General features: G+C 43.1%; 1 long non-coding RNA gene across 2 annotated transcripts in view; it reads right to left on the bottom strand.

Annotated features, from left to right (window-relative positions):
* LOC147913355 (uncharacterized) overlaps positions 1–20890 on the bottom strand; it is a 32289-nt gene that overhangs the window by 5686 nt on the left and 5713 nt on the right. The window contains exons 2-4 of one of the 2 annotated variants that reach the window (XR_015548880.1): positions 13302–13529; positions 12943–13015; positions 2768–3996 (exon numbers count right to left, since the gene is read on the bottom strand). This is a non-coding gene — a long non-coding RNA (uncharacterized LOC147913355). Of the gene's footprint in view, positions 1–2767; positions 3997–12942; positions 13016–13301; positions 13530–20890 lie in introns of those variants that run through there. The other variant, XR_015548881.1, reaches the window with a different exon arrangement.

Raw genomic sequence — 20890 nt, forward strand, 5'->3', positions numbered from 1 at the left:
TTTTCATTCCTGGAATCAAGATCCATAGCAAACCTAGTGGGTATCAGGAAGCGATTCTGCCCTCCACTGAGAATGGCTTCCAAATTACTAAGAAGAAAGAATGCTAAAGCATGGTTTAGATAGCAAAAGAGAGCAAAGAAAGAAATTAGCAAAGCAGCACAAACCCAAAAGCAAAAACTAGATAATAGAGTAAGGAAAAACTATCATATAAAAATGAAAAGGAAAGCAGTACAAACCCAAAGAACATGATACTAGGTGACAGAATGAGGGAAAGCTATGATTACACTAATGGAAAGAAAGTTATCCAGTTTAAGAGAAAAGACTCTCAAATTGATTTGCGTAACAAAGTCTGCTTAATTTTGCATCGCTCAGTGAGTTCTTTGAGATCACAAAGAAGATTCTTCTAACAGAGCACTGCCTTCTGCCAGCTGTAGAGGGTCTGTTTCAAGGATTCCCGGGAACATGAGGGTGGCCTGGGAAGTTGCCTGGTCTGCAACATAGTTGCTCTGGATCCTAGTGTTTCCCGATTTCAGGGAAAACCAGCCCAGTAGCTGTGTATCATCTGTGATGGAAATCTGAGATCAAGAGACCCAATTTACAACACATTATGAATTAACAAAGAGTCAGGAAATGTAGTTCTCGAATGAAAAAGCAGCAAACTATACAAATTAAAGCAACAACAACAATAAAAATCTGTTAGAAATACCAATAGAGATGATAAGAAATCCAATGTCGATGTGAGCTGTTAAGATAGGCACATGAATACATCGTCCTATGATGGGTAACAAGGATAAAACATAAATAAGGACAAAAGGGATTTTCATAGTAAAATTGTTAACCATCATACCAATTTTCTTGAAAAAATTATTCTGGAGTTCATCTGTAAAAATAAACTATTTAGGGGCCAGCCCGGTGGTGTACTGGTTAATTTCGCGCATTCCGCTTCCGTGGCCCGGGGTTCGCTGGTCGGATCCTGGGCACAGACCTGCTCAGCGCTCATCAAGCCGTGCTGAGGCAGCGTCCCACATAGAACAGCTACAGCTCTACAACTATGACACACAACTACGTACTGGGGCTTTGGGGAGAAAGAGGAAAAAAGAGGAATATTGGCAACAGATGTTAACGCAGGACCAAACTTCCTCAAAAAAAAAAAAAAAAAACTTGTCTTTAAAAATAAATAAATAACTATTTAAAATAGTAAGGAATTTTGTAGAAGAGCAATGAGAAGAAGCAGGCCCTATCAAATATTAAAATAAATCCTAGAAATACAGTCATCTGAAGAGTGTGAAATTAGCGGAAGAATCAAAGAAAGATTAATGAAAGTAAGAGATGGCACTGAAAATACCATGTATTTAATAATTATTAAATTTATTTACTATTAAAAGTAATAAATATATCCATTTAGTGTAACAATTAACAAATTTATTTAGTAGTTAATAAAAATATATAATATATATTAAGTAGACATATTAATGGTATAAAATACTAGTATTAAAATTTTAATATTCAATAAATTTAATATAATTTAATAAAATGTAATAAAGAAAGCCATAGAGAATACAACAAACGGTAGTGGAGAAAAACGACTAAATCAGTCAAGGAAAATATCAAATTAAATTTTCACTTCACATTAAGTGCCTGACACACAACTAGTGCACAATAAATATTTGTTAATAGAAGAAATGAATAAATGAATGAATAATATATTAAATTCTAGATGAATTAAATACTTGACAAACCATAAAGCACTACAAGAAGTTACAGACATATATTGTACTGATCTCTAATTGGAAAAGGCCTTCCTAAATGTAGAGTTGATGGATTAAGTGACAAAAGAAACATTCAGTAGCACTGAGTCGTTAATAATTTTAAGTCTCTCTCTAACAAGCCACCAACCTAGGAAAATAATTGTCACACAAATATGGCACACAAAGAATTATTAACATCCTTCATATATAAAAGTCTCTCAGAAATCAAAAAGACAAAGACAAATACTCCAATGGAACATGAACAAGAACATGAGGAAACAATTCTCAGGAGCAAAGAGACAAATGGGCAATACATATATGAATAAATGTTCAACCTCGTTTATTAGCTAAGACATGAAAAATCAAACACACAAGAATAATTCAATTCTTAAACATTCTGTCAAGAACCCTCTCCTCAGGAAAATGGATGTACACACAACATTTGGCATAGCATTTTAGGCTGTTCTCAGACCTCTGGATGCCATGCAAAGATCCACAGGAACCTAGATGCAGAGGTCCTATAACTTCATGCTAATGAATGAATAATGAGGGTGCAGTGAGATGGATATTTTATATACTGCTGATGGAAGCAGACGTTAATACGTTTTTGAAAAGCATTTGATAATATGTATTAATGGCCTCAAAATATTTATAATTTATTCTTAGTTTAAATATTTTTAAGGAAGTCTCTTAAGGAAAATCAGATATGAGCACAATGATATATACGCAAAGATGTTCATCATAGCATTATTTATGTTAATTTAGCTACATAAATTCCCAAAATTCCCAAAATTTAACTGTTTAAATTAATTATATTACATGCTTGAGATGAGTTATTATTCCACCATTACAATATTTTTCAAAAATATTTAATGACATGGGAAAATACTTACAGAGGATGTAATGTGAAAAAGGAGAATGTTGTATATTCAGTATAAGAATAACTGCATTATATACACATACATCGGAAAAACTACAAGGAAATATACCAAAATATTAATAATTATTACTTCTGTGTGAAGAAATTTTGAGTGTTTTTTCCTTACTCTTTTCTACAATGAAATATATTTTACTTTCAAAACCAAAAACAAAATTTCTTAATACCAAAAAAAGAATGACTATGGAAACTTGGCTTCAATAAGAAAATCTAGGACCAGCGCCATGGCTTTAGCAGGTTCCAGTGACAGTGACCCAGCCCTCCAAGGCCTTCTTCAGGGCGACGTTTCACAAACAATGTTCAGACATCGGTGCTCTGAGGTAACATGCCATGTTGATCACTTAGGAATGACAGTCCACTTATGTCCAGGAGCAAGAATGGCTGCCTAGTTACTCTGAGACAACCTAATATATAGCTCATCATTGTTTGCTTTTTTGTGATTTGCCTATTTGTGACAAAAAGACATTCCTATCTAGGTTTTTTGGATTCAGATCTGAGACAGTTCACACGAAGCAATCAATAAGTCAACATTTTTTGAGGTCTCTGGTATAGTCACTTGGGAAACCCTTAGAGAAAGGACACTTCTCTGGCATCCATGGGTTAAAATATTGTGGGAAGGTGAACCAGGCTAGAATTCTTGGTGACACAAAATATGGTGACTGAACACTCAGGCTTTGGAATGAAAATGTCCGGATTTGAATCTCGGTTTTATCACCGCTGGCTGTATAAACGAGAGCAATTTGCTGAAATTTCTAAACCTTGGTCTCCTCATAGGTCATACGTGGTAATAACAGTGTTGAGCTCATAGGGCTGTGGGTACAACTAGGTGAGACACTGTGCTCGAGGAAGGCATGTAAATGTGTTCATTTTGTCTTCTTGATTCTATCTGATTGTGCTCATTTCAAATGAATGTGTTTGATTAGGTACCGAAACATATCTCCCTTTTGGTGTCGAGTTCTTGTCATTGATTTAAGTCTCGTATAGCAGAATTAATGTTTATTGAATGTCTGCCTCTTACTGAGCACTATCCTGGAATTTTACAACTGTCGTACGGATAGACCGTGTTGCACTGTATTTCTTGTATAGTCAGAGTAATTACAGTTGCTGATGTCATAGCAACTCAAAAATCTCAGTGGTTTAACAAATATTTAAATTTATTTTTCATTCACATTACAGTCCAATCAGGAGTTCAGTGGAAAGTCTTCTATGTGGTCATCTAGGGATCCAGTGCCTTCCATTTTTTGGTTCCGCCATCTTGTGGGGCCTCCCCAAAGTCCTCTACTGGGACCTCTGCATTCAGCCGGCCAACAACTGAGGGGAAAAAGGAGGAGGGCCAGGAATGATTTACCCCAGGCCTGAAGGGAAGGCTGTACATTTTCATGCACATTCTGCTGGCCAGAACCCAGTCACATGGACCCTCCCTGCCTTCAGGGAAGGCTGGGAAGTTGGTCTTCCTGTGAGGTCAGGAAGAAGAAAAGCATTAGTGCCATCCTGGCCAGTCTCTACCACACCTCTCTACCCACTAAACGGCATTCTCTGCTCCAGGTATCATGGACCAGCTTCAGTTTCAAAGTAGTTGTATGTTTTCTTAAGCTCATAGTGAGATGTTTTTTCTTGAAATCCTTGCTTTGTTGAGTGATAGAATAATTTTCTTTTGTATGCTTAATCATAGACATTTTCCTTTATGTATAAAGGGTATAAAGTTTTATTGTAAGGCGTAGTGTAGAGAGAATAGAGGAAATGATGCCAGGGCAACATTTCTGCTTGGAAAAATAAATGTAAGTTCTAAAAGGAAGTAGAAAGAATTGAGGAGCACAAAACCCAGGGTTAGAGGCCTCCTGGACCCGCAAGAAGGGATGGGTGTGGGGAAAGGAGGGACAAGACAAAAGCACCAACGGAACTCCACTGACACTTGAGAAGGTTTGCACATTTTGTGGATTATCCAACTCATTTCTCATTCCACCCTCTTTCTTAGGTCCTCCTCGAATTGCCAAGGCTGAAAAGCTGAAAGAAAAACCTACATTTCCCAAACTCCCTTACATTTAGGGTTCCAGATGTGGCTTAGGTTCTACCAAAGCAAGTGCACTCTCATACAACCAGAAAAGAGAGCTAGGGCAAGAGACCACAATGTGATTTCAGTCAGACACAGAGACCCTGCACTGTGGTGAGCCCAGCACCAGAGGCCACCAGGCCTTCTGAGGCAGCTGTGAAGGTAGTGTTGAGAGGATCAGTACCAAACCCAGGACAGTCTGTCTCCTCTCCATGTTTGTTTCACTGCTCCACATTATTCTCAATTATTAAAAGCAAATTTTTAAAAAATCTCAGGTTATTGATGAATAGGCCCCATTTGGCTTTCAAAAGTCACTATCATTTTGTATATTAATTGGACCATTGGAAGAAAGTTCCACAAAGTTTTGACCCCAGTCCTCAAGCCTGATCCCTGAGTCTCAGGCCCAAGACCCTGTACAACATCTATTGGTATAATCAATACCCCCAAGGGATGGGAGAAAGGGAAAGGCTTGTGTTGCTGGCAGTTTGAAGAATGAACTTCTTGGAGGATGGAGCCTCTGACCTAGGAGTTCAAGAGCAGAAGAGGAAGATATAGCAGATTAGAAGGAGAGCCAATTAGTACAGTTTGGAGAGTACTGATAACATCAAACGTATATCCTTAAACCACAAAATTGTAAGGCTCTCGAGATGTTAATTAGCTATGTTTCTGTTAGTGAGCATTATGTCAAAAAAAAGTCTTCTTGGTCAATTAGGATTGGGAAACACTGGTTTAAACAAAATAAAACAGATTTCCAATACAGTAGATCTTTAATAAATCTGTGTATAATAATAATACTCAAGAGGTAATTGACACAATATTTTCCGAGAGTATTTGGCCACGGGACCCTTTTATCTCAGATCATTTCTTAAGAGTAATAGACCAACCAGGTCCCCATGGACTGCAGCAGTGGTGTGCTCCCAGCTTCTGCAGATGAGCAAGAAAAAAACAGAGATGTTGTCATGGTTGTACCAGCAACCAAGAAATGATAAAGACCTCAAGTTTAACCCCTGGAAAATACAAGCCAAGAAAACCTGGATAAATACTTAACCATTTTCAGATGTCATAATGCAGTATGATCCCCACACTGATTAGGTCTGTACAAACTCAGAGCCTGAAATGCTTCGAGCAGTCTATACTCTGCATTTCTTTCAAGTAACTTGATGCTACTTCAGTGAGGTCAAGTTGTCACAATAATTTCTGCCAATTAGCCATTCAACAAATTACTCCATGTGTTTTTTAAAATATGCTTATTTTTCTCTCCTTTGTTAGAAAAAGAAAAAAAATAGAGCCAGTTACAGAGCATTGTTGCATCTGTTATAATTAGAAGGTAAATGACTTGGAAGTATTATGATATGCTATTGCAGTATCAAAGCTAGAAATTTTCACTGTGAAATAAAAAATAAATAAACAGTCGTGAAGCCACATAGTTTGTCACCTCTTGAGTTACAGCTCCTGTCCTGTGGCAACTTACACTTTCTGTGAATGCCAGATTTTCGTATCCTGGAGTTGAAGCTTCCATGTATAATTTGCTATATGTACTCTGTATTTTGTCTGGTTGTCTGATATACAAAACTCACCACCACATCCTCTCAGCAAGGCCTATAGATAAAAACAAACAGATGCAGCCCCTTCCACCCCGGAAGGGAGGCCTGCAATGAAATGGAGAAGTGCAATTGCTTCCTGGGTTTTCCTCACACAGGACGTGAGAGGTATGCAGAGATGTTTTTCAATATTCATCAACGGCCTTGGAACCATGAGTCCCATTCCACAATGTCTAGGAGATTTATGGAACTGGAAGTTCTTCTCTGCTCAAGTTTCCTGTAAGCCTCTGTTCTGGGCCATCAGGGAAAAAGGAAACGTAAATTCTGCATGGTCTAAATAGCCAGATCCCTTCGATTGTTCAAATATGTGGGTGCTGTCTGGTGAATTGCAACCCACCAGCACTCACCTCTTTTTTAAGACTAATTGAAGGTAGAAAATTTTAAACTGAACTTCCAGGCCATCCGGCGGCAAGAGAACATGTGAAAATGACCTGGAAAAAACACTCTGCTGGAAGACAATTTCTAAAGAGAGTCCATTAAATCTAACGTGTATCTCTGTGCTCAAGTCTCTCCCAGGCACCCTACTAGGGGCCATGGAGGCTGGGGGAGGCGAGGGGAGAGTGAGACATTGCCTGGGTCTTACAGGACTTACTACCTAGATGAGGGAACAGCACTTAGCGTAAGGAATAATCAGAGCTCGACACAGACTATGGAAAAACAAAAGCTCAAGAGTACGGAGCAGAACAATGCTAAGTGGAGAAGGAGGAGAAATCCACGTGCACCACGTACAAGGGGGTTTATAGAGGGTAGACTTTTGCAGAAATGAGGAGCAAGGGCATTCCTCAGTGAGAGCTAACTGATAGGCAAGGAAGAGCATGAGGTAATCTCCACCACTGATTGTTTCTGGAACGGTATCAGTAACATCCACTGTATGCACAAATGCCACAAAATACCATGCCAACCCTCAAGTGTCAGCTCGTGCTGTATTTGCAAAGGCTGACATGAAGGATTATATTCTCCAGGTACCTGAGGAAAAACGTCCACGGGCCTCTAAAATATGGCTGGAATGAGATGTCGTCCGTCAGTCCAGTGGTCTCTGCTTTTAGTGATTCCTATAGCACCATTTTACCTATGGCATGACCTTTAGGGAAGGGATTCCCAGATCACAGGCGGGACGGCCTCCTCAGATGGAAAGCAGGGCTTCTTAGATTAACAGCAATGACTATCCCAGGAACCTCCCTCCCATCTGAAAATATGCCAAAGATAGAGGGCCCCCTCCTCCCATGGCGGGCCAGCCGGCGTCTGCTCACCATGTCTGATAATCGAGCTTGTGACTGAGTGAATGAACAGGGAACAAATGAACGAACACAAAATGGCTGCACCCTCCCCTGAGAGTGAGAGACTTTGCAGGACGCTGCCTCGCTGCAGAGGCCCGACACATGGGCTAGAATTTAGTCAGAGAGGTAAGATTTCATCACACATGACTTCACCAAACCCTTTGCACCCAGTATTCTCCCTCTCCTCCCTGTCTCACACAAACTCTCTCTTTGGTAAGGGAGCAAAACCAAAGAACCCAACACATTCTAAAGCCCCCAAGTGTGGACTCAGCAGCCACACTGGGCAAAGGGCTGGCCCCAAGAAACTCAGACCAGGTTCTTCCTGAAGCATATTTGCTTCCTTCGGTCTCCAGAGATTGATGGCTGGTTTCCACTTTGAAAGGAGTAGTTAAAAAGCCTCAGGATGGTCAGGCAGGGTTCGGACCTTCACCTGGTGGGGGAAGCAGCGGACAGCTGGCGGCTCTCTGGCGGGAGCCGCCTTGTTGGGGTGACCAAGGAAAGTGAAGAGTGTAGAAACTTGGGAAGCCCCGCCTCTGCTCAGCCTCTCCTCTCTCCGTCTCCCTCTCTCTCAGCCTGGCCATGCAGCAGTGGTTACTGTGGACAGGGGAGGAACCAGCCCAGCAACCCCACAGGACAGGCTGGGCAGCAGGCCCCCTGGCTCTGCGGGCAGTCACGAGGCTGGGCCACACTTCTGTCTTGCCTCCCACATCCTTTGCAGAAAAGGGACAGCAAAAAGAATCCAACAGAGATTGTGAGAGAACAAGGTAAGACAGAGTGCTCCCAAGCCTGAGGAGGCATCCTGACCTGAGACGTGAACTAACCTGAGTATCCTCAGCCCTAACCCAGTGTCCTCTCATCCCTGCCAGGCACTTTAACTGCCGTGTCCTGACCACCTGCTCCTGCACTGTTTCCTCTCTGCCGGATCGGCTGCCTCTGAGGGCATGATGCCCTTGGATGAGGGCTCCAGCTTCCGGAGTCACACACAGCAAAGCTGGGATGGCCTCAGAGACCACCATCTGCAGGTGCTCTGGGCCCTGGGATCATGAGCGTCTCAGGAGCTTCTGAGGCAGGAGAGGCAGCCCAGTGAGTGGTCATGTTTCCACCAGAAGGCTCTGCTCTATTAATCTTAATTCGGGGGTCCCTAAGATTTCATTTTTTAAGCTTCCTTCTGTTTAAACAAAACAGAAGAGGTTTGAAAAGCACCACTACTCCAGCCCAAGCATTTGCACACCTGGATAGAAGTTTCAGAGAGCACAAACGCCCTGCCCACGGTCAGCCACCAGTGTGGGCGAGCTAGTCAATGGAAGTGGGGAAGGGGGCTGCATGGAATCATCCCAGGAGAGGAAATCCATACAGGATGGTAGCCCAGGAAATGTACAGAGTAGCAGAGAGCCAGGCTCAAGCCTGAGAAACAGGTACTTCCAGACGCCTCGGAGCTTGACCCCTAGGCTACCCTCTCAGGGTCTCCCCCACTTTCTCTGCCTCTATAGTGAGTGTGGTCATATTTGCCATCCCTGAGTCGGGGAGGAGCTGAACAGGCTCTGCCAAAAAGCAAAACAAAACACCAGCGGGCAGTTACTGTAGACATGGTGCTAAATGTTCATGGGAAGGTTGTAAGAGAAGCTTTGATGATAACAGCTTTAGCCTGACCAGGAACTCAGCTGCTGGAAGCCCCAGTAAGGTGAGTTCTAACAGGCAGGGTAAATTATTTTCTCTTCTACCGAAGCACAATTTCTATCAGTTTCCTTCTTTTGACATGGACAGTAGAATAAAAAGAGAGGAGGAGGGCAAGGAGAAACAGGGGAGAAGGGAAAATAAAACACTTAGACTTTTAATGGAGGCTCACTTTGGTAGAGTATCCCAGAGTCCCCATGGGCCCAGAGAATTAAATGCTGTCACTCAGGTCTGAAAGCAGAGTCGTCCAGTTTGCAGACACCTGTCATAATTAAACTAATGGCTCTGAAAATGTGCCTTGATATTAAATCTATCTTCCACTGAGGAGCAGAGCTGATTAAAACCGCCGTTTGACAGGTAATGATGAACCTCCAGCTTGCTGAGCTCTGTGACTGGAACCGGCCAGCTTAGGCTGTGCTCTCTCCCCTTCCTCCATCACAGACCCACCTTTCCCTCCTTGTCTCTCCACCCAACACCAGCACAATTCCTATCCCTCTCCACCTTCTCTCTTCCAGGACCTGGTTCCCTCTGCACCCTCACCTCCCACAGCCCCCCTCTGCTAGTGAGAGATCAGGCAATCTCAGCAGGGAAAGACTGCCTCTCAAGTCAACACCAAGTATTGTTTGGTCACCAGGAAGCCTCACTGGCCCAGCAAATTGTCTACAGCAGGAGCAGAGGATGGAGACCCTGGCCAGCCTTTCTGTCTCTTCTCTGGACAGGTGAATTTCCAACCACATCTATGGAAGAGGTTAACCTCTGCCCTGTTGTCAACTCCAAGAAACTCTGAGTTACCAGACTGCTGAGTTGACTAAGTTCCCAGCAATCAGGTGCTGGGGCCAATGTGCAGACAGACTAGTCCACAAATAGAACTGTCCTTGGCGAAAGCAACATGCTCTCAACAGATTATAGGAAATCCAAAGATGCTCGCCATTTATCCTCAGCTCCTCTCAGCAGTGAGAAGCCTTGGGCACCAGACTCCTCACAGTGGGAAGTGAGGCGACAGCAGATCACGCCCTCCCACACTCGGCTTCAGCTGCTCCCCCAAAAATGAGGGGTCGTGAAATTGCCTCAAAGGGCTCCCCTGCAGCCAATAGTCCAGAATTTTGTCCCAAAAGGAGATTGTCCTTATGTCTTGATCAGGTGTCTTTGTATTTTAGATGATTTATCATCCCCCAAGGGCACTCAGTTTATAGCCTTCCTCCTCTCAGCACAGGATGGAGATTCTCAAGAACCACTGGTTGACCTCGGGATTTCCTCCCTGATGCTACCCCAGAATTAATGACCGAATAGAAATCAGCAAGATGAAATGTGTGGAAAGACAAGACACTGTCTCCCTGCCCTCTCCTGGCGTGACATTCAAGATCCCTTCAGAAGTGGCTGGAGCTCCCTTGTCCTGGTCTCTTCCACACTGCCATTAAAATCCATGTTTACCTTCCAACATCCTCCCTGCTGAAGCTAAGGGCCTCCTGCCTGGGGCCCTACAAGTGCTTGCTACCCTCTGAGTCCCCTGTGAAATATCAAAGAAGGCAGAGTTCCACCGCCTCCCAGCCACTCTGTTCAGAAAGGCAGCAGCCCTACCAAGCAACAGCTCCTGACTAGTCCAGCAGCAACATGATCTAAGCAATTACACCAAGTTGTGAGCCTCCTAGTTATCTGTGCATTGCACATACTCTCTGTTGATGGCTTGTTTAATTGTTGGACTGATTTATAGTGTTTTATTCTTTTCAGAGCACTCTTATACCCTCTCTGTCAACTAAGTATGTCCCCATTTTACAAATGAGTAAAATGGCTTCTTCAAAGTCACTAGTCACAGAACTAGTGGGCGGTAGAGCTGGGACTGGAATCTACACTGGCTGACCCCCTATCGAGCGCCACGGTCAGATCACTGAAGCTCCAAATCAACCCTGAGCTGGGTCCCAAGTTCTTTATTAGGAATTTCTATTATTAAAGTATTTCCATAAACGGCCACTGATCTCTGAAATGCAACTTTCCTTTCACACAATTTTTCCACCACAGATCTGGATGTCAGAGACTTCTTTTTTTCCAACTTGTTTCTAAGTGAATTTGATTGTTAGGCTCTTTTAAATTCCCATTTTTCTCATTCCTCTTTAGGTAGAGTTTGGGGGGATTGTTAAAGATTTTAGTTCTTCTTCCTTACCTGCTTCATCACTATTTTCTGCTTCTGTAAAAATTCATGATTGATTGAGATAGATGCCAATTAAATAGATCAGCCAGAGACAGAGACAGAGACAGAGAGAGAGAGAGGGAAGGGGAGCTGAAAAAGGCAGGCCAAGAACATGAGAGACAGAGAGAGCTAGCAGAGATCCAGAAAGAAAGAAAATTAGGCCAAGAACATGAGAAACAGAGAGAGAGAGCAGAGATCCAGAAAGAAAGAAAATTAGGCCAAGAACATGAGAGACAGAGAGAGCGAGCAGAGATCCAGAAAGAAAGAAAATTAGGCCAAAGAAAGAGAATTAGGGACAGAGGAGAGACTGGATGACACAAAGATAGACAAAGACGGGAAAATCAGGAAGAAATCTCTCTGTTTGTCTGTCTTCCCCAAACACCCTGAAGTCAGACTCCTGCCTGGCACAACATCCATGCGCACGCGCGCACGCACACCCATACACCCACCCACACACACACACACACACACACACACACACACACACACACACACAGGAGGCTGTCACATTTTAGAACACCGTTAGGAAAGTGGCACCCAGCTGAAGGAGTCCCCTGTCCAGCAACCCAGGCTGGCACTCCTGTCTGACTCCTCCCCCCAAAAGGCTGATCCTCTCTCTCTTAAGTGACAGAGGCTCCGTCTCCCAGATCCAAGCAGGGCCTCTAATTGTGCCGAGCAGCGATGCCACGGATGCCCGGGCAGCCTCATGTCTCTCACTATCATTAACTTCCTTACCAGGCTCTGAAGCCTTCTGCTGCCACAACAGTAATTACCAAGAGATTAGGCAGGCATTAAGCACTCCTTAATTTGACACATTGCAATGATCTCCATTCAGCCTTTCTGCTCGAATAACTCTCAACAAATATTTCGGAGGCTACCAAAATAAACAGAAGCACTGTGTTTGCACAGCTGAGGCTGTCTTCCTGCTTCTCTAAATGCCATCAATTCCAGGTAGGAGGGTGGGATGGGGGCAGGGAGGGGATGGGTGGGAAGGGTCGGGGGCAGGGGGATGAGGGGAGGTGGCACCACCAGCAGGGACCTACGACAGCCTGAAAACCCAAGTCCATACAGTGGGAAGAGATCAGTAAAACACTAACATATGGCATGCTACTATTGATGGTGATTTAATAGGGCCCATTATTTAAGCAAGTAGTTATACAAGGACCTAGTAGAGAAACATCAGTATTTACATAAAAACCACCACATTAGGAAATAATAATAATTACAGTGAAGGGAGTTATGTTGTTGTTGCTGGGTTTTTTTGGTAGGTTAGCTCAGACATTATTCATTAAGTAATGCAATGGGAAAACCACTGTTGATATGGCATTAAATCCCACCAGGACCCATCACAGGCAAGATAGGATCATTTGGTAATTACAGTGTATTAGAAGTTCAATATTCTCTTTCATGCATTTATTTCATTTCCTCATTCTCACCCCAATATTTACACATGCACCCTTCTCAACTAACCTGAATTACGGGTAGCTGGAAAGGCAGAAGAGAATGACATGGCGACACGGAGGGCACAGCATCCTGGAGCTCTCTAGGTAAGATACGAGACAGATAATGGAGATCCATGAAGAGTAGAGATGAATTTATAAGACAATGAGTAAAAGTCAGAATGATCAGAAATTAAATGATGGATATAAATGTTTATGGGAGGGCAGTGGATTGATTAACAATATTATTAGATGAGAAATGAAGTCTGAGAACCAAATAATGAAACAATTGTGATCTTCCATCATAGAAAGATGAGAAAAGCTATTCTAGAGTCAGAAATTGGAATCAAGTCATTTTAATTGGGCATTTTCCACCCCTGAGAGATATACCTCCATCCACATAGCCCTCACAAGCAGTGGCCTTCTTCCTGGCATGGTCCAGAAGATGTCTGGTGAGCATCTGTGCCCGGGAGGCCATCATGGCCAGATGAAGTTCTTGCCTCCAGTGCCAGGAGTTTGGCTGCTACAGAAGGAGAATCGTGACTCAGGTGGCCTGGGGTCTTTCTTCTTTAATGGAGTTACATCAGCATGAAACTTCCTTACAGATGAAGACGGGAGCTAGTAGAAGAGATAGAGCAAGAGGTTCCCATTCGTAACGGTAAGGAGTCATCTCAGCTCTTACACATGACTCTTCTCAGTGCTCTCTCAACCAGGGATGGTGGTTATTGAACACTTAACCACTGCTAAAGTGTGAAGACTAATACATTCAATCAGGGATCGGCAAATGATGGCCCACAGACCAAATCCAGTCACAACCTGTTTTTTAAAATTGTTTTATTGGGACACAGCCACATCGGTCAGTTTACATATTGTCTATGGCTGTTTCGTACTATAATGACAGAGGTTAGTAGTTACAACAGAGACCGTATGGCCCACAAAGCCTCAGATATTTACTATCTTGCCCTTTACAGAAAAAGCTTGCCGACACATGGATGAATAAGTCAGTGAATGAATGAATGAATACATGAACTAGACTGAGATGAAGTCATAACTGTGGGAATGATTTTACCAAATAGCGTTGGGCGGCATCTGAAAGTTTCTAAAATATATTGTAGGGCTCTGTCTTCAGTTCTGTCCTTTATAATATTTCTTCAATGACTTAGACCAAGAGATAGATGGGAAGTTTACCCCATTTTCAAATGATGGGAAGACAATATGGATAATAAGTATATTCGATGACAGATTTAATATTGAAAATGATCTTGACAAGCTGGGGGGGCAAGCCTGAGTCTAATCAAATGAAATAAAGGGGGCAAATGTAAGATCCTGTGATTGGGCCCAAAATATCAACTCCTCAAATGTAGAATTGGGTGAAGCTGGGAGGGAGAAAAACGTCCCTCAATAGCATATGCATGACAATGGCTTTGGGGGTTTGACAGACAATCACCTCAATAGAGATTAAGGCTGCCCCCCAAATAAAGTTTATTCTCAAGCTAAGATGTTTGTGACACAGAACAGAGAATATAAATGTTCCATCCTCTTCGGTGTACACAAGCCATGCCAGAAGTATCTATTCCTATAACAATAATGATAATAAAATTGTCAAAAATTGTTAAGTACTTACCTTAAGTGCAGTGGCACGTTGAACTTTCATTATCTATTTTAATTTGGGGTGTTTTAACTTTATAAGATGAAGTGAGGACTATTATTGCCCCCGTGTCATAGCTGAGGACATTTAGAGAATAAGGTCATGTAGCTGGCATGTAGGGAGGCCAGGAATCCAATCTGGACAGTGTAGCTCCATAGCCCAAACACTCAACCACAAAGAGCTACACACAACCCTGCTCTGAATGTTAGGCGGTCTTTGGAAAACCAAAGTGCCCCCAGAGGTAAGTTACCAACATGGGAAGGAAAGTTTAAAACTTTTCATATCCAAAAAAAGGTAGAAAGAGGTGAGCATTTAGCTTGGAGGAGGCTTGGGCTGGCCTTTAGGTGAATGAAAAAGCACTGTTGAGTTTAACAGGCAGCTGCCCCTCCCTAAGCCAGATCCCCATCTGTCTGTGCCTTCCTTCTACTCACACACACCCAGCCACCATCGCTAGTGTGACTACTCAGCATGTCAGGGCAGGCTAGCTGCTTTCTAAACCACATCAGGTTTTCCGGACTTCACACCATGAGAGTTTATTCCTCCCATAGGCAGAACCATTGTGAGGGAGTGGTGGAGGCCCTGTTACACAGAGCCCACAGAGGCCCAGATGACTTACATCTTGCAGCTTTATTTTTCTATTTAGAACCAGCATTTTTTGGTCCTTGGAGCTTTCTACATTCAATACAGACAAAGACAGAGAGGATCATATGGGGAGGTTGTTATGGGTAGGCCTCGAAGTGGCACTTGTCTCTTCTGCTTACATCCTATTGGCCTGTCCGTAACCACTAGGGAGGCTGGAACAATGTTGCACATGTTCCCGAAGAAGAGGAGAGTATGGACGTTGCTGAGCACTAGCCTTCTCTCCTACTATCAGAGCTCCAGGATATTGACTGGCTACAGCCAATGGGCTATCAACCAGCATCAATACCTACCTGTCAATTCCTAATAATGGATACCTACTATGTGCAAGGCACTCTGTTGGGAACCCCAGAGATGATAAAATGACCAGTGAGTTACAGTGTTCCCTTTTAGTGATCTAGCAAAGATATAGAAAACCAATTAACCACACTATTCAGCAGAGTGAATTAAATGTTCTAGGAGGTGTGTACAAAGAATAGGAACACAAAAGGCAGAGTTCATTCTGACGAGAGGAATCAGGAAAGGTCTCAGGGCAGAGTCTCAGCTAATAAATAAGAATGTTAACAGGCAAAAAAGCAACGAGAAGAGCTTGTCAAGGAGAGAAAGTAGCAGGAAGAAATACACAAAGGCATGGGAGTGCTTGGCATGTTCAGGGCCAAGTAACTGGTTTAATGTAACTTAATCACAGTGTATCTGAGTCATGTGGTGGGAGGTAAGGTTGGGCCAGACCATGCTGAATCAAGAATGCCATGGTGGAGCACTTTGACTTTATTTTGAATGCGATGGAGAATGGAAGAGGGTGACATAATCCAACTCTGCAAGTGTGTGAAGGTCAGATGGCAAGTTGAAAGGCTGAAGGGCAGGAAGGTGAGTTAGCTGTTAGAATAGTTCTGATGGACGGTGGTGATGGTCTAGCCTGAGGCAGTGAACATCAGGCTTTGCCCTTGCCCAGCCCCTTTACAGCTTTCCAATATGTAATCAAATCATCTGCAGTCAGTGGCTTCCTTCACTTACAGTTGGTTTAGAAGACAATATGTCAATATAGCCACATATTCAGAACCAGCATTAAAACCTTGGTTTACTAACTTTGAAAATGGTACCATCATAGCCCATTCATAGTCAGCTTCCACTAGGCCCTCACCTGGGAATAATTTACCTTCAGAATCTGCTTCTCTGCCACTTCTACTCATTATTTCTGGTCCCACACATTACCTCTGAATTGTCCCAGTGGGATTCATAAAAGCCACTTCTACTCTGTGTCCAAGGACAGAAGTGTTGGCAGCTCCTTTCAAAATTCCTTGGGTAGCCAGGATTCTCCATGATCTTCTTCTATTTAGAGACTACACATATCTAGGGCTTTTCTACTCTCCTTAGACGTCAAAAGCACAGGTGCCCAGAAAAGAGGGCCACGTTAAACTTCCAGCCAAGCATCTGGACTCCACTCTATGCTCTGCTCCTGCCAGCCCCCATTCCTTCATAGTGGGGCCCATATGGTGGTGCAATCTGACACACAGCACTCGCTTTAGTCTCCCTGCACACATCCAAAACTGCGTTCCTATCCTATCCCTGATATACGAACCGCTTCTCAATCCCCAGGGCTTGGTGGAGACCTTGACTGACCCAGCTATGGCCTCTTCTGGCTTTGTCCTAGACTTTCGGCCCTACAACAGGTTGGGTGAGCAAGCTGTACCAAACTTCTTCCACGGTCAAGGAAGCAGAAGGGGAGGAGAACTGACAGAGCTTGGTCAGTTTGAATGAGCTTGGTGCTAGGGGTGGCAGCGCTGCATAGGGAGAAGGAAGAGCTGAAATTTTTCTTTGAGAGAGTTAGAAAAGAGTGATCCAACAGCAATTCAAGGAAACAAATAAAATAACTACTTTTTGAGAACTAGAGTAGTGACAATACGGAAGTGATATGTGACTCTTTGTAAGTGAATTATATTGTTCAGGAAGATAATAAGGGAAAGAAAATCAGGCCAGACCCTCTGTGTGGCAGGAGAAGACAAGACAGTTCTTCGAAAAGAACAAGGAATTCAGTTCCCAGCTCTGTGTCCTGGAGCAAATTACTTAAATTCTCTAAGCTTTAGTTTCTCCGTCTTTAAAATGGGGAAGGGGGTGGAGGTAAGGAGGATGCCTTCATGAGGAGTTATTGACAGGATAAGGGATGAAGAGTGTTAAATGCCAAGCTACTATCTCTGGTATATGTACGGGGCTACAGAAAGTCAATTTAGGAGCAAGTAGCAGATGCCACAGGCAGAGAGATTTCAGCCCTAGATAAGGAAGACCTTTCTAGCTACTGCAGCTACCAAACAACAAGATGCAATATTTCTTGAGGTAGTAAGTTTCATGTCACTGAAGGTGACCAACCAAATGCAGGGTAGCCACATTAAGGGGATGTCAGTGTAGGAACTGAATAGAAAATTGGGGAGATGAACTCTAAAATCGCTTCCTGCCCTGAGAGCCTGTGATTCTTGATTTTGCCTTTGCTCAGGGAGAGCACAGGAGCCCAAACCCTCTCAAGACAGGTAAAATGCCAATTATCAGTGAGTGGGAACTGAGGCTCTGACTAACCATAAGCCAAAAGGCCATCATCAAGGCCCCCCATTGTCAAAGCCTGTGTCCACCCCTTGCTTTCATTCAATTCCATCGGATGGTTCTTTTTATGGGGGTGAGGGGGAGGACAAATCACTGAGGGTTTATTTTGCCAGACTCTGTAAGTGGGAGGGCTTGATATAAGCAAGCCCCATGAGCTGCCAGAAGAGCCTCTGCCCTTAAATAGTAATGAGACCTATCCGTCTCCTTAACAAATGCATCTTTCCTGAGCGCTAAGTAAACCATCTCCATTTACAGTGTCAATATCAACGCAGGCCCTTGCCTGCCTCTCAAGCAGCCTGAACAGATTGCAATTGGCTGCCATTCCTGATTTCTGTGCTCAGTGAGAGCTGTCAATGGGCATGTCAATAAGATACTGGGACTATTGATCAGCATAGGCATTTAGGGGTCACTGGTCGATGAGAACTCTTGCCAAGAGATGTAGAAAATGATAGCTTACAGATAAAGGCAGCAAAGTGAGGTTCCCAAAGGAGAAATAATATAGCTCAATTTCCCCTGTCCTGCTGCTTGTCAATTTCCTTTGGTTTTCTTGAGGGGGGGAAGGAGCAAGGAGGGAGAGACAAGGAGGGAGAGAAGTGGAAAAAGCGAGTGAGCAACTCAAATGCTTGACTGAAAACATCTTGGAGAATGAAAAACCAACAGCCACAATAAAACCACACAGCATCCCCCAGGCCACCACCTGCATCAAAAGAACAAAGAGAAAGAACAAAAGAGGCAGTGTTTCTGAAAGAGGAGGGCCCAGAGGATGAAGGTCAAGATAGCAAGCATTCTTCAGAAGTGGGTTTTGACGGATTCACAAAAATTAGTTCAATAGCTGTTTGCTGGCCCCACCTCTTAAGTGTTTAACTGGAGTGGTCCAATTCTTCACCAAGTCATTTGCTGTCTCAGATTGATCTTCACCCTGAGTGGAGGGGAGAGGCAGGTCCCCTTTGAAGCAATGTGACTTGTAATAGTTCATCATGGAAATAAAATGTGTTAAAGTAACTTTATATGGGGGCAGAGAGAGGTGGCAGAGAGGCTGATTATTATTTTTCCCATTCTGTATCCCAGAAATTTAACTGTTATATTCACATTGGAAAAGGATTTCCCATTTTCTCAGTTTCAACAGTGAATTGCCTTAATGCAAATTAAATTATTCAATTTACAGATAATTGATTGCATGGAAATATCCAGTATTCACAAGCACAAAACTTTTTTAACTGCTCTTTGATTTACTGAATCCTAGGTTTCACAGATTATTCTGGACACAGAAACATTGCTTTCAAGTAAATAGTCAACAAAATGACAAAAATCAACTTAAAGGCCAGTTGTCTATGGTCAGACCCCTGTCATAAAGTCTTCCCACTTTTTAAATGGAATACAGCCACACACAAGGTTAACTAACATGCCACATATTGGCTTCCATTTTTTTCCATCCTTCCCTTTCTGAATCGAGTTCCTTTGTGGCCTTATATACTATTTCTTTGGGAATTGTTTCATCCCCTTCATTCAAAGCCACATCTCAGCTTGCCTCTGAGACAGCAAAATGCATCTCAAGTCCCGCCAGTCAGACCTTGTACTTTAATTAAACCCTGAAATTTGCTTAAAGCGATAATTCAGCATCTTCACCTGAAACTTTAAGAGATGTTTATGAACAACAAGATGGAGATGCATTTCAATGAGGTTTAGCAGTATCACGTGTCATCCCTCATGACTCTGTATTCTTCACTGTGTGTCAAAGTTCATTCATTCATCATTGCAAAAGGTATTTATTGCCAGGTGAGAGATGATGGTAGCTTAAAGGTAAGGTAGAAGGAGGGCTGATTGAATACATACATTTCATTCTGCTTGATTTTGACTAATGACAGTAAGAGGACAGCAAAAAAAGAAAACCAAAGTTCAGGAAACCCACAAAGAAAATAGGAGAAGAGGTCACAGCTAACAAGAAATATCAACAAAATTTTGGAAGTAGGGAAGTAACTAGGTAAATTATTAATGAAATAGCAGACAAAAGAAAGCTAAAATCTACACTGGCAGCAAGAGGTGAAGCCTCAAGAACCAGGCACTTCACAACGTAGCCCCAAAAAGCTCAGGAATTGGAGGCACCCAGTACTTCTGAAGCAGGGGTACAGGGCAGGGCTGAACATGTAAGGGTTGGTTAAGGTTTTAAAAGAAGCAGTCAGGTTCACGGATGCCCTCTTCTACCCACATAGCCAAGTGGCCCCTTCTTTGCTGCAACAAGAGTGAAGGGTTATTTTAGAGCAGTTGTTCTCAAAGTGTGGCCCTGGGACCAACAGCATCAGCATCATTTGGGAACTTGATAGAAATGCAATTCTCAGGCCCCACCCCAGAACTACTGAATCAGAAGCTCTGGGATGGGTCTCAGCAACCTGTGTTTCAACAAGCCCTCTAGATGATTCTGATAGAAGCTAAAGTCTGAGAACTATTGTTCTATGTAGAGGTTGAGCCAGACAGAGTCTGACATCAAGGAAATAGCAGTAGCTGAAAACAGTAGCCAGCTACTGAAGGATTAGTTGAAGCTGATACACAGAACATTGAACCCCCAGGGCACATCTCAGCTCCCAGAAAGTTGGCAGCCAAGCTCCTATACCCAAGGCAGGATATTTAAGGATTCCTCCCTGGGAAAGATGGGCCTAAGAGAAAATATCTACAGTTAGTGACAGTAGAGGTGAGGTGGGGGATCCTCAAATGAAGTGGCTTGGTCACAGCCCAGTCAGCCTACAGAAAAACCCACCAGCCCATAAGCCCCACATAGGCAGACAAAGCTTCCCATCAGCCTCACCCTTAATGATGAACTGACATTCAATGATTCCCAGACATGGGAGGAAATCCTCAAACATGAAAGAAAAAGACCAAAACTAAAACAAGCAAACAAAACAGAAATAAAAAACTTGGAAAACACAAAAACAATGTGGAAAAGAGGAGAAAACCTTAAAAAGAAAATAAAAACTACAATGAATCATTTCAAAAGAGTAAGAGAAGATATTATATTCGTGAAACAGGAACAAGGACTATTCAAAAATGGGAACATTGAAGTGAGTTTCCAGTTCTTGCCAAGGCAGAAAACTAGCTCAGACTGTTG

The sequence above is a fragment of the Ceratotherium simum genome, chromosome 28, assembly GCF_057802395.1.
Source record: "Ceratotherium simum simum isolate JZ-2026a chromosome 28, ASM5780239v1, whole genome shotgun sequence".
Taxonomy (NCBI): Eukaryota; Metazoa; Chordata; class Mammalia; order Perissodactyla; family Rhinocerotidae; genus Ceratotherium; species Ceratotherium simum.